Source organism: Cetorhinus maximus, chromosome 9 (assembly GCF_964194155.1).
Source record: "Cetorhinus maximus chromosome 9, sCetMax3.hap1.1, whole genome shotgun sequence".
NCBI classification, from domain to species: Eukaryota; Metazoa; Chordata; class Chondrichthyes; order Lamniformes; family Cetorhinidae; genus Cetorhinus; species Cetorhinus maximus.
The window spans coordinates 37,259,308-37,271,748 of NC_135887.1; the positions used below are offsets into that span (position 1 = coordinate 37,259,308).

General features: G+C 44.0%; 1 non-coding gene across 1 annotated transcript; it reads right to left on the reverse strand.

The window, feature by feature from the left end:
- Positions 1-9,604: 9,604 nt before the first annotated feature.
- LOC144685138 (U1 spliceosomal RNA) lies at positions 9,605-9,767 on the reverse strand. The gene has a single exon (XR_013577645.1). It is a non-coding gene; the product is annotated as a U1 spliceosomal RNA (small nuclear RNA).
- Positions 9,768-12,441: the final 2,674 nt, after the last annotated feature.

Sequence of the window (12,441 nt, forward strand, 5' to 3'; positions counted from 1 at the left end):
CTGTGTTTTTCTACAAAATAAGTCACTACATTTCAAAATGTAATTCACTGGCTCTGAAGCGTTTTGGGATATGCAAGGCGCAATGTTAATGTAAGTACTTTTTTTAGTTTAAAGGATTGGATGCAATACTCTCTAAGCCATTGGGGGGAGCTGACATTGTAATTTTGTTTGCTCATGAATATTAGGCCTAACCTGGCCATGCATTGCAGAGTTTCTTCACAATTCCAATATTGGTAGGTTGAAATAGTTTCACAGCTCTGAGCACACTTGAGTGAAATGGAAACCTGACTAATGCTCAGTTCTGAAGCTGGCAAAATGTGACTTGGGAACCAAATATATACTGTGTACATAATGGGGATACTATGTGCTTTTACATATGTATCATGTACACAGTGGGGATACTATGTGCTTTTATATGTGTATTGTGTATACAATGGGGATACTATGTGTTTTTCTATATGTATTGTGTACACAATGGGGATACTATGTGCTTTTATATATGTATTGTGTACATAATGAGGCATATGAAAAGGCATGTAAGAAAGGCAAGGTTACAGTGATCATGGGGGATTTCAATATGCAGATAGACTGAGAAAATAAGGTTGGTAGTGAATCCCAAGAAAAGGAACTTGTGGAATGTCTACAAGATGACTTTTTGGAGCAGCTTGTGGTGGAGCCCACTAGGGAACAGGCAATTCTAGATTTAGTGATGTGTAATGAGGCAGATTTGATAAGGGAGCTTAAGGTGAAGGAACCCTTAGGAGGAAGTGACCATAATATGATAGAATTTACCCTGCAATTTGAGAGGAAAAAGCTGGAATCAGATGTAATGGTATTACAGTTGAATAAAGGCAACTACAGAGGCATGAGGGAGGAGCTGGCCAGAATTGACTGAGAGATGAGCCCAGCAGGAAAGACAGTGGAACAGCAATAGCAGGAGTTTCTGGGAGTAATTTGGGAGACAAGCAAAAATTCATCCCTAGGAAGAAGAAGCATACTAAAGGGAGGATGAGGCAACCATGGCTGACAAGGGAAGTCAGGGACAGCATAAAAGCTAAAGAGAAAGCATACAATGCGGCGAAGAGCAGTGGGAAACCAGGGGACTGGGAAGCCTACAAAGACCAACAGAGGACAACTAAAAAAGAAATGAGGGAGAAGATTTAATATGAGGGTAAACTAGCCAGTAATATAAAAGAAGATCGCAAGAGTTTTTTTTAGATATATAAAGGGTAAGAGAGAGGCAAAAGTGGACATTTGGCAGCTGGAAAATGACCCTGGAGAAGTAGTAGTGGGGAACAAAGAAATGGCGGAGGAACTGAATAGGTACTTTGCGTCAGTCTTCACGGTGGAAGACACGAGTAACATCCCCAAAGTTCAACAGAGTTGGGGGGCAGAGGTGAGTATGGTGGCCATTACCAAGGAGAAGGTGCTAGGAAAACTGAAAGGTCTGAAGGTGAATAAATCACCTGGACCAGATGGATTACACCCCAGAGTTCTGAAGGAGATAGCTGAAGAGATAGTGGAGGCGTTAGTGGTGATCTTTCAGCAATCACTGGAGTCAGGGAGAGTCCCAGAGGACTGGAAAATCGCTAATGTAACCCCCCTGTTTAAGAATGGAGTGAGGCAAAAGACAGGAAATTACAGACCAATTAGCCTGACCTCAGTCGTTGGTAAGATTTTAGAGTCCATTATTAAGGATGAGATTTCAGAATACTTGGAAGTGCATGGTAAAATAGGGCAAAGTCAGCATGGTTTCATCAAGGGGAGGCCATGCCTGACAAATCTGTTAGATTTCTTTGAGGAGGTAACGAGTAGGTTAGATAAAGGAGAACCAATGGATGGTATCTACTTGGACTTCCAGAAGGCCTTTGAAAAGGTGCCTCACAGGAGGCTGCTCAGTAAGATAAGAGCCCATGGTGTTAGAGGCAAGGTACTAGCATGGATAGAAGATTGGCTGTCTGGCAGGAGGCAGAGAGTGGGGATAAGGGGGTCCTTCTCAGGATGGCGGCCGGTGACTAGTGGAGTTCCGCAGGGGTCAGTGTTGGGACCACAACTTTTCACTTTATACATTAATGATCTAGATGAAGGAATTGAGGGCATCCTGGCTAAGTTTTCAGATGATACAAAGATAGGTGGAGGGACAGGTAGTATTGAGGAGGCGGGGAGGCTGCAGAAGGATTTGGACAGGTTAGGAGAATGGGCAAAGAAGTGGCAGATGGAATACAACGTGGGGAAGTATGAGGTCATGCACTTTGGTAGGAAGAATAGAGGCATAGACTATTTTCTAGATGGGGAGAGAATTCAGAAATCTGGAGTGCAAAGGGACTTGGGAGTCCTAGTCCAGGATTCTCTTAACATTAACTTGCAGGTTGAGTCAGTAGTTAGGAAGGCAAATGCAATGTTGGCATTTATTTTGAGAGGACTAGAATATAAAAGCAGGGATGTGCTGCTGAGGCTTTATAAGGCTCTGGTCAGACCACATTTAGAATATTGTGAGCAATTTTGGGCCCCGTATCTCAGGAAGGATGTTCTGGCCCTGGAGAGTGTCCAGAGGAGGTTCACGAGAACGATCCCAGGAATGAAAGGCTTAACATATGAGGAACATTTAAGGACTCTGGGTCTATACTCGATGTAGTTTAGAAGGATGAGGGGGGATCTGAATGAAACTTACAGAATACTGAAAGGTCTGGGTAGAGTGGATGTGGGGAAGATGTTTCCATTAGTAGGAGAGACTAGGACCCGAGGGCACAGCCTCAGAGTAAAGGGAAGACCTTTTAGAACAGAGATGGGGAGAAGCTTCTTTAGCCAGAGAGTGGTGAATCTATGGAATTCATTGCCACAGAAGGCAGTGGAGGCCAGGTCATTGAGTATATTTAAGACCAAGATAGATAGGTTCTTGATTGGTAAGGGGATCAAAGGTTACGGGGAGAAGGCGGGAGAATGGGGCTGAGAAACTTATCAGCCATGATTGAATGGCGGAGTAGACTCGATGGGCCGAATGGCCTAATTTCTGCTCCTATGTCTTATGGTAATATATATGGGATTCTTGCCTTTAGTAGCCGAGGCCATGCATATAAGAGAGCAGGGAGGTTATTTCGGAGCTGCATAAAACGATAGTTAGGCCACAGCTGGAGCCAAACAAGATGAAGGCACTGACTGCAAATCCATTAATTGGCTCCAATTAATAACCGATCTCTAAAATTCTAGCTGCTCCCTCACTGAGCACAGAGTTGATAATGTGGAAGCTGTGTGATCATACCAATCCTGATGCACAACCATTACAGGGGAACTCAATGGACCGTGGGGATTAGAAGCAAACAAATGTGGTTTCCATATTCTAAATAGTGACAAAACAGACACAGGCCACTAGACCCAAACTTTCAATTTCATTCCATGTAAATTAATGGAATATCAGGAGTAAAGCTGAGAATTAACTGTACAACTGTAATTCACTAAACCATATGAAGAGTAAGATCCTGACTGGCCAATCTCCTTGACTGACTTGAGGGAGTGATATCTAAAGAGGACTGAGTAAAGCAAGGTGATTATTTGACTGCTGATAGGAGGAAACAGTGGTGGAGGTTGTTGGGGGAATGATCATTAGTCGCATGATGTCTGTTTGGGGCATACTCAATAGACCAGTTTTTTCCTTCCATTTTTCATATGTTCATACCTCAAAGAAGCAGACGTTCTCAATGTGTGAGCCAGGGTAGTGGTAACAAGCTATTCAGCTGTGGAGGCATCATTGTCATCTTCAAACTTCTCCCTGACTTCCGTTCACACACATTCGCTTTCCAGCAGGGATCACTGGGTAGTGAACCAAGAATAGGTGAAATCAGTTAGCTTGGAACGGGCATCTGAAAACTTCTGAGTACCCAAGAATTTGAAATTCCCCTTTCACCAATTTTAGCAAAAGAATCAGCATGCGTTTTCCACAGGCACCATCATTTTATACCACACAGGCTTCAGCAAAGACAGGGATTTTGCCACCACGATCTGTGTACCTTAAGTCTCTTTGGGCTGAATCTTCAGCTCGGCGAACGGGGGTGGGGCCCGATCGCTGAGGCATAAAGTTACACGGGGTGAAGTCGGGCGTGCATCTTGACATCACCGCACGTCATTTAGATTTTCAGTTCGGCGGGCACGCAGCCAACTCAGCTGCACGCCTGCCAAACTGTCAACAGCCTGATAAGGCCATTAATCAACTAATTAAGCCTATTGAGAACACATTATTAGACTGTTTAAATTTAAAACTAATCTCCCTGATGCGCGTGAAAGAGTACACACCTGACTCAGGCAACCCCCGACTCGCACAGGGAGTGCACAGCGCTTCCGGGTGCGTGTCACGCACCAATTAAGGCCCGCCCACGTAAAATGGTGGCGCAGACCCAATCGGGGGCGCTGATCAGGTCCACGCCTGCCCCCGCACAACCCCCCACCGACGGGGGGAAAATTCTACCCTTTGGGTTATGCTATGCACACATTTAGCCCACAAGATATCACACAGTCGAGGGAGCTTGGCTTCCCTGTGGTTAATGTGATTGCACAGAGCTGTACCCCTCTCTCTGCACAGGCAGGTCTTTACTGAAACTTTTTTTCCAAAAAGCACAATTATTTTGTTTTCTGCACTTGTGTTTGCTCCTGGAGTTCTAGATTATATAAAAGAGACAGTGATTATGGAAGAAATGCAGTAGTTCAATCCAGGCTCACCATGAGAGACTAAGATAAAAGGGTAGAAATCAACCTGGGTCCATGTTTGGACCCAGTTTTGTCCCTGCCTGAGCACTCCCAAACAAACATGCTGGCTCCCAGGCCATCCTAAATTTGGGCCTCAGACCTCACTACATATTTGGGGTGAGCAGTCAGCACAAGGCAAGCTTCTACAGGCAGCTTGCCCCAAGGCAGAAATAAATTTCAGGTAACCACAGACATGCCAATCCCACTGTCCCATAAATCAGGAAACAAACTCTTAAAAATTAAGATGTTGGGTACAAAAATCAAGTTGCTTTTTTCCTAAACATGAGCCAATATAGATTATAGCCTTATTAGTGGTTTATTTAATCTCTAACATGTCAGAGCTCTTTTCTAAAACTATACTACTGCATCTGAAAATTCTCCACAAAAACTTCTTAAAATGTCTATTTGGTATCAGTTGTGCATTCTGTCTCAACAGAGGGTCATGCTTCCAGCCTATAGTATTTCTGGATTGAGGAGTTGGTGATTGAGGTAAGCTTCTGGGGATACAGTCAATTTTTACAAAGCAGTTGGCTTGTCTTTTTCCCTTTTTCTCAGTCTTCTCACACAGAATCAGTGAATTTATCTGTTCATTTCAATAGTGAGGATTGACTTGGAATGGGAAGTAAAAGACTGAAGTAGGGCATTGCCAACTGTCCTAAAATCAGTGATAGAAACAGAAAAAGACAGAGAAACAGCAAGAGAGACATACACAAAAAAAACGTAACAGGGACAGAGAGAATGGGGGAAACAAAGGGACAGAGCAAAATCGAGACAGACAGCAAGAGTCAAAGACAGTCGCACAGAGATGGAAAAAGATACACACACACACACAGAGACAAAAAGAGAGAGACAAGACACTGAGTGACACACACACATGCAGACAGCAAGGGAGAGAGACAACAAGACACACAGAGAGACAGAAAGCTGGAGATGAGTGACTGGTAGATAACTGACTTTTTCTTGTGTCCTGTAAGAAAACAGTGCTGGAAAAGCTTTCAGATAACGCAAGCACTATTCAAACATGTCACAGCTCTGGGCTTTATAGGGAGTAAATACTCGAGCACAAAAGAGGGAGCCGAGAGGGAGGGGCAGCTGCAGGGTGGGGAGGGAAGGCAGATTTACTTTACAGTCTGACGGTCAGCAACCTGATCCCAGTCACTTATGTTTGACAAGAACTTCTCTATTAGAAAATTACTACTTTAAAGCGTAGGCACATATGCACAGAAACATTAATATAAGGAAACATTCTGGTTTTGGAATGCCTTTGAAAAATCCTAAAATTTCAGAGCCCTCTTGTGAGATCAGCCTAGTTTTACTTATAAATCTTGTCACTCAAATTTGCAAGAGTTGCTTTGGCAGTTATTGGCCCACAGTTAAGTTCTGGATATAATGGTGGGCAAGGGGGTGGTGTGAGGTGGGGTGGCAACTACCAAGTCTGTGAAGTAGTGGGAGCAGACCTGGTCACTGAGGGATCCCAAACAGAGAAGACACGATCCCTGGACTCACTCATTGGGGATACATTTTATAGGGGAATCCTTCAATAGGTGTTAGGCCCTTTATTAACATATGTTAGAGGCCTAACACCTGTTGGTATCCACCCGAGATGCCTAAAATGGTACCCATGAATTTAGCATAGGAACACCTGTACCTGTATATCAATTTCTGCGCCAAAGTATCCACTCATTCCTAGTAACTGTGTATTTTGTAAATAGGTATTCACCATTTATAAGATCTCTCCATTCCTGGAGACAGTGGCGGGAATTTAAACCATTGTCCCCCACCCACCCCTGGGCAGAAATGGACCACACAAGGGGCTAAAGATCAGGCAGCTGTACTTTCCAACCTGTTTTCACTCACTTCACATAATTTTACCCATTTGGCTAAGCCTCCCGCTATAGGCAGGCAGAGCCTCATGTGTGACATGCAAATCAGGGCCCTATGCTGTAATTAGGACCTTGTCACAGTAATAACTGAAAAATATTGGAAGTTGCACATATCACCCAACCCACGAGATAAATCCCAGTGGAACTGGTTCCAGAGGCAGCAGGATGTAGAGGTCATGACCTCCAGGCACTCTACATATTTGTGTGCTGGTGAGTTGTTGAAGTTAGAGTCATTTGGCACTTCTGATATTACTTGATTTAATCTCTTTTGCTTTAATAAGCTATGACAGTTAATGAAGGGTGTGATTCTTGCTGCATTTTACTTGATAGAGGATGAGGAGAAAGGGTAGCAGCAGCAACAACTACAGAAGCAGAGGTGCTAACATGCAAGAGGTGGTGCAGGTGGGCCTGTGAGGAGACAGCTGGCAAGGGTAACAGCTCACAGAAGATCTCAGCCTGTGAACTGGGCCTATAGACCAAGGGTGACCTCTTTAGATATGTCTGAGGAACAGTGCCTGAGGAGGCTGCATTTCCTGAGGCAGGCTGTCTCTGACAAAATGCTAAACAACCTCCTGGAAGAAGACCTGTTGCCTGCTTGGCAGGTGGCTATTCTAGAGTGTTACTGAGGACACATTACATAGGTCACGGTCAGTGGTACAAAAGTGCATCAAGGAGGTTATCAATGCATATTTTTTCCGATTGATGGCAACAGTCAAAATTAAAGCACCTTGGGGTTTTGCTGTAGGGCTGGCTACCTTCAAATGCAGGGCACTACTGGCAACACTCATGTTGCCATCAGGGCACCTCAAAATCAATCAGGAGGTCTTGGTGAACTGCAAAGGGTTTCACTTAATAAATCTGTCCTTTCTTTGTGATCAAAACAAACAGTCACTAGGAAACTGTCTGGATCATTCTGCAGCAGTCAAACATCCTCCCCACTTTTCTGACCAGTCCACAGGGATAAGGTCTATCACACCTTCTAACATGTCTCAACACACCACTCAACAAACATAACCATGCCTCCAGTATAACAAGAGTCATGGCAACACAAGGAGAATCATTGGTCTCACTATTGGTCTCCAGTGGCTCTGTGTAATATGCTTTGGTGAGAGTCTCCTGCATAATTGTGCTCTCCTGCATCAGACAATGTCTCCTGTCCAGAAAGGATTGCAGCTGGAGGCAGTAAATGGGACGGAAGAGCCTTCATGTGAGGATCAGGTGGGTGAAAGTGAGAGGGAAACAGAGGGAGGACAACCACACACTTAGCAGGCAGATATGTAAGGAATGCATGAATTGTCCAATGATTCAGGTGATAGACTCAGTCTCCTTACATGGTAACTAAAACCAATCCCCATTGCAATAACATTCCTGGTAACTGCAGCTACCGCCTCCTGACCTTGCAATGTTTCTCATTCAAATAATTCAGGCAACTTTACACAATGACTTATTGACAAGGTAGACACATGAGCTGCTCTTCAAACACACATTAGACAGAAGTGCCATAAATAATGAAGGTTTGAAATGCACCAAACAGAACTATTTGTTTCAGATCATAAATCACATATTGATAAGTCAAAGCTGATTTTTTAACTCATTCAACTACTTCTACCAGGTGCTTCCCCAATGGCTTCAGCTAAGCTAGTGGTAAGCTGCTGTGGATAACATTGGAGCCCTTGAGGAAGTCATGGCTGGTGCCCAATCAATGAAGGCACAGCTGAACCTCCGCAGATGCTGTGAGGTTTGTTTGGCCTAGATAGATTTCACACAACATAGCAAGTATTGGTTGAGGGGTTGCTGAGAGAGCTGGTCTGTTGCCACCATGAGAAGCTGCAACACATACGTGTTCCAAAATGCCACCATCACTCCCGTGGGACCTAAGGCTCATCACTCCCAGGGAGGGAGGGAAAGCAGACTTCAGGGGGTAAGTGACACCTTGACAGCTCCTGTTCATGTGATCCATCTGTCTATCCACCTGGTGGACCGGTCTCTCCAAGCTGGAGCATATCGTCGTGGCCAAAGTCTAGATGGCAGTTGTCTGCATGCAGTAACTGTAATAAGAGAAGGCAGCAAGCAGTGGATGAATGTGTGAGATGTGAGAATGAGGAGTGAGTGGCACAGCATTCCCTTGTAATTGGTGCTGAGGTAAGTTATTGGTCTGAAAGCTGAAGGGAGGAGAGAGCTATGACCAGACACAATGCAAGAGATGGGCAAAGGAGAAGCTGTACCCAGCCTTTCTATCTCTACCAGGTTTTCTTTGAGAGATAATTTAGCATCTTCTTCCCATTTTTGGGAAAAACACATCCGTCTTGACCCTGCCAGCAACACGTCTAGGGAGGTGTCTGCAAACCTTGGGAAACCATCCTCCCCCCTCAGTAGCACAATGATTATTTGAGATAATACGATGTTCAAGCTGACTTGCTCTTGCCAGTGCAAGGTTATTCCTATTGTGCTCCAGTATTAGACTCAGGTGTCATTGGCCATTTTGAGTCACAACATGTTTTGCAGGTGAACTCAACCTGGTTAGGCATCATACACAAGCTCAGGCCTGTTTACTCTTGGCACTTACACAGGCATTTTCCACGAGGGGTTACTAAATAGTGATCAGGAGCAGGAAGCCTGGATGTGATTTTCCTCAGAGGCACTGAGACCAATTCTATTACCCTTATTTCCATTGTGACTGTGGCTGAGACCTATTAACTCAGCACAGATAGAGAATTGAACCTGGTGTACTGCTGAACTACATGTTGGATTTATTGTTTCTTTCCCAAATAGTGGTTCCATGTAAAAACATCATTTCCCCATTTGAACGAAGGAGCTTTTAAACTAGTGAATTTTCTGGAGGGCCATCAGGGAGAAAATTTCGAATGGGAGAAGGCAATTAGAGGAATGGTAACAAATTGAAGAGAGGAAATTGAAGAGTGGGAGAGATTTGGCTCCCTCTGTTGGAAAATATAAAGACACGCTCCATTTTTTGATTTGCAAATTGCGGGAGAGTGCAAACGCAGTCCCCACTACGTCAAATTTTGCAGTCGAGTATCCTGCATTTGGGGACATCACAAGTGTCAGCGCACCAGAAGTGCAATGGGCTAGCCTCGTCCTGGGTGAACCACCTTCATGATCATGGCCTCTCCCCTGCCAGGTAAGTATCTGCTTGTACAGTGGGTCTTCTGTTCAGCTGCCAGGATAATAGAGACAGATTTAGCAATGTAAATGTGGGGAGTTGGTTTGTCGATAATAATCTCCAAATATACAAACTAAAGACAATGCAGTTGTTCCAGCTGACATTGCCGAAAAACTATCCAATGTTGATGCGGTGCTCCAAACTCATTAAACCAGCAGACTGGTTACCATACTAAAATAAAAGCAAAAAACTGCGGATGCTGAAATTTTGACTAGGCACTTTACAGCCTTCCGGACTGAATATTGAGTTCAACAATTTTAGATCATGAACTCTCTCCTCCATCCCCACCCCCTTTCCGATCCCCCCCCTTTTTGTCCAATAATTTATATAGATTTTTCTTTTCCCACCTATTTCCATTATTTTTAAATGCATTTCCATCCATTGTTTTATCTCTACCTTTTAGCCTATTTCGACCCCTTCCCTTCACCCCACCCCCACTAGGACTATCTGTACCTTGCTTGTCCTGCTTTCTACCCTTAATTAGCACATTCCTTATATAATATCACCACCTCCAACACCTCTTTGTCCCTTTGTCTATGACATCTTTTGGCAATCTCCACCTATCACTGGCCCTCTATCCAGCTCTACCTGTCCCACCCCCCCCGCCCCTTAAACCAGCTTATATTTCACCTCTTTTCTGTTTTTACTTAGTTCTGATGAAGGGTCATACACACTCAAAACGTTAACTGTATTCGTCTCCGCAGATGCTGCCAAACCTGCTGAGTTTTTCCAGGTATTTTTATTTTTGTTTTGGTTATCATTCTAACTCAGGATGTAAATTTGTAAACAAAGGACCACCACTGTGTAGAATCTCAAGCATTTATAACCACCATGATAACACAGTTACTTTGTGACACCTGAGTGGCCAAGCATTATCTTATTCCATTTGCCCAGCAGGGGTTGAGCTAGGACAGATACTTTGATGCCTCATGTTCTTGTATCAAAGAGGAGCTATTTTATTCAGGGGACTGTAGTGATTTTGATTGATGATGGTTCAATGGGTCGAAGGCTCATATCATACTGACCTGGGTCAAATGACAGAGAAGTTTTGCTCTTGCTCTCCCAAATGTTAACTGAGCTGTGACATTAGCAGGTAGCAGCGGAAAGCTGCTCACATTTTTTAAAAAATGCATCAGCTATCCTTGAAATGACGTAAAAGTGGGCTTACGCAGAGCACGTCTTTTTTTTTACATAAAATGAGAGAAGGATCGCATCGTGAAAATGTACTCTTTATTCACATACTTCATATAAAGTTTGTTAACTTGAAATTGTGCCTCTTATTGATAGTGTTTTCAGATCTGTTTCACAAAGGCCAGAGAATAGACATGGCAGCATGTGTAATATTCAGGTCCAGGTAATAGTTCTTTGATATGACTCCCTCATCCCGCTGTCACTTAACATGATAATGGACAATATAAGGTGTACCTTGATCATGGGAAGCACAAGGTTTGTTTATGGAAGTGACCTGTGATGTTGAACCCAAGAGAACGTTTAGTGACAAACCCAGAAACTAACAATAACAGGGAGAAGAATTCTAGATAAGCACTTTAAACACTCAGACACTAGTATCCTACAGTATAATTTCAGGGCCCTGGTTTACATTTATTTCTATTGCTCTCTCTTCCCTGTTTGTTTTAATTTAGTAAGCTCTGAACATTACCTAGAATACTAAGGAAAATTCCACAAGAACCAACAGGTTCTCTCTCACCAGCTGTATTTTGATTAAATTTGCTTTGGAGATAAAGATATATTACTTATCTAAAGTTAACTAACAAGATAAACGTTGGCTGGAATTTTCATGGCCTCTCCAAGAGGGGGATGGGCCAGGATAATAGTGAAAAACCCCATCAGGACAACTCCCCAATGTGGTCCCACCTCCAGGCTAGTTTCCCCTGGGAAGGCTATCAGTGGAATCAGGAACCTGCTTGCCAGAGGCAGGCAGACAATTCAAATACTTATGGCATCATTTAACAGTGATTTGTGAAGAGGAAGGCAAGTGTGCCATCATCGCAGGGGCCCCTCCTTGTCCGGAGCCCAGCAACGTTCAGAGACCACTTTGTGGCGGCAGATTGTCACCGCAGCCTGCTGCACATGTGGGTTAAAAGTTGTATGCGGTAAAACGTGACCAAATGCATTCAGGTGGAAGCATTCCCCTTCAATACTGCTGCCTCAAAAGTTTTGGGCCTTCATTTTTCCTAGACCTGGTTTCCTGTTCTTTTCATGAGTGCCTCCATTTTGAGGCATCCGCTCACTCTCCCTCCACCTGAGCAGTGTTCTCCTGGCCCTGTGAGGCTGCCTGCCAACCCTTACATCAGACCTTCCTGGTGGGCCCTCCAATTAGCACACCTGCAACTCTATTTGGTCAGCAAACATGGAGGAAAGTTGTTACTTGGCTACCCACCCCTCCCCCATTAGGTCATACAGGCAGGTGGACCACTGACATGTCAGGGTTGGGACCCGGAACTGATCCCTCTGCCCATATGTTTTATAAGTCTGGAAGATTATGGCCATTATCTTTGATTTTCTCTCTTCACGGATACTGCCTGACAGCTGAGCATTTCCAGCACTTTGTGATTTTATTTCTGGTTTCCAGCATCCGCAGTATTTTCCTTTTGAGATTATTACTTGCTCCTGGTGAAA